The sequence below is a fragment of the Argentina silus genome (genome assembly GCF_951799395.1).
Source record: "Argentina silus genome assembly, chromosome: 16".
Lineage (NCBI taxonomy): Eukaryota > Metazoa > Chordata > Actinopteri > Argentiniformes > Argentinidae > Argentina > Argentina silus.
The window spans coordinates 1,034,691-1,037,190 of NC_139670.1; positions in this window are offsets into that span (position 1 = coordinate 1,034,691).

Consider the following 2,500-nt stretch of genomic DNA (forward strand, 5'->3'; position numbering starts at 1 on the left):
TAGGGTGTTAGACTGTTAGGATGTTAGACTGTTAGGGTGTTAGACTGTTAGGGTGTTAGACTGTTAGGGTGTTAGATTGTTAGGGTGTTAGACTGTTAGGGTGTTAGACTGTTAGACTGTTAGGGTGTTAGACTGTTAGGATGTTAGACTGTTAGGGTGTTAGGGTGTTGGGGTGTTAGACTGTTAGGGTGTTAGACTGTTAGGGTGTTAGACTGTTAGGGTGTTGAGGGTCTGCAGACCCCATCAACTGGTCCTCTTCCACTGGAACCACACTACTGGGTCGTCCAGCGAATGGGAGGGGAGGTCTTAGCCTGCCGTAGGTCTACCCAACCTTAACCCTTCACTCTGCTTCCTGCCCCAACCTTAACCCTTCACTCTGCTTCCTGCTTCCTGCCCCAACCTTAACCCTTCACTCTGCTTCCTGCTTCCTGCCCCAACCTTAACCCTTCACTCTGCTTCCTGCCCCAACCTTAACCCTTCACTCTGCTTCCTGCCCCAACTTTAACCCTTCACTCTGCTTCCTGCCTCCTGCCCCAACTTTAACCCTTCACTCTGCTTCCTGCCTCCTGCCTCCTGCCCCAACCTTAACCCTTCACTCTGCTTCCTGCTTCCTATGAGGGCGTGCATGAGGTTGCCTGGTAACAGGGTTGTGTTAGCGTGCTGGTGCAGTAATGCAGCAGGCCTAATTGCTTGCTGTAATTAAAGGAGTTCAGGGTGTGTGTGTGGGATGTAGGGGGAACTCCCCCAAGCCCCTGTCTACACCAATCAGACACCTGGAAACCCTTCTGGGTCTTACCTGGTTAAATGCAGGTTAATTCAGATGGCAGCCCAACACCGTTATGGGGGAGAGGGGGAGTACTTCAGGGAGAAGGGGGAGGCAAGTGTGTGTGTGTGTGTGTGTGTGTGTGCGCTAGCGTGATGGATGCTAGCGTGTAGCATGGCTCCACTCCACTGACTCTAAGTGGATTAGGGCCACTTGGGCTTTAGCCTGACAGGCTAACCAGCTAACAGCCTCTCTGTCTGCGCTCACGTCTCAATTGTTCCAGTGTGAAAAGGCTGTGTAGGGACACGTCCCCCAGTGAACACCACACACACATACACACACACACACACTCAGGCACACACACACACACACGGTCACGCACAGACACACACACTCAGTGTATTGGTGGTGTGAGCGGTGTGCTTGTATTTACACCATCTGATCTCGTATGATATGATTCCAGGCGCCTTCGTGTTGCCATGGAGATAGCATATGGTGTGTATATCCAGTGGGGCGTGATGAGAACATCACCGTACGTGGACTAGCAGCCTCACTGATGCTCCTGTCTCATCCTCCAGGTCTTTAATGGAGGAGCTGCCGGCTGTTTGAGGCTCTGGATGGAACCGTAACATGTATTCTGGTTGTTCCACTCATCTACTCCTCCCTTTTAAAGAGGGAAGCTACCTCTGAGCAGCCCCCCCCCCCCCACACACCCCCTGCTGCAGTCTGCCTGCCCCCCCCCCCCCCCCCCCCCACACACCCCCTGCTGCAGTCTGCTGCTCCATTCATCTCATTATTGACTGCCCCTGGCCCACTGCCAGCTCAGAGGGACGTCACGGCTGATGACTCTTACTGATCTTCCAGATAATGGTTGGATTCAGGAGTGACAGAGGACAGTAAACCCTCCCTCTCAGGAGCTCCTTCCTGGGTGAAGGACATGCTGTGTCAGCAGTGCTGCTGCTGCCTCTAAGGCTCCACAGTGCTGCTGCCTCTAAGGCTCCACAGTGCTGCTGCCTCTAAGGCTTCAGTGCTGCTGCTGCCTCTAAGGCTCCACAGTGCTGCTGCCTCTAAGGCTTCAGTGCTGCTGCTGCCTCTAAGGCTCCACAGTGCTGCTGTTGCCTCTGAGCCTCCACAGTGCTGCTGTTGCCTCTAAGGCTCCACGGTGCTGCTGCTGCCTCTAAGGCTCCACGGTGCTGCTGCCTCTAAGGCTCCACGGTGCTCTTCCTCTCTTCCGTTCCCATCTCCTCTTCTTCCTCCTGTCCTCCTCTCCTCTTCCTCCACCCCCCCTCTTCGTTCTGTGGGCTGTAACCCAGTCAGACAGTTTCCTCTGTTTAAAGATTCAGGCCTTGGCAGAAGCAGCTGTCTCCCCCGGTGACAGATCCACCCGTCAAATATGAGTCCTGCTCCTGAAATATTCACCCAAGGGCCCAACCTAGGGTCACCCGCTGGCTTACTAACGGAGGTTTAGGCTCCTACACACACACACACACAGACACACACCCACCCCCCCCATTCAGTACCCTTGAGCTAGATAGTCTGAAATGCATCTATCTGATGAACTCTATATTATCACCGACGGCAACGGATTGTTTGTCTGTCTGTATCAGCAGACAGGTCACAGACAGCCGGGTCACAGATGCAGTGTGTTGTTGTGTTGTTGTGTGAGAACACACATGAGCCACTGGTCAAACAAAGGCCCGCTAGTTGTTAGCATAGCATCACAATCGCCACGTTACA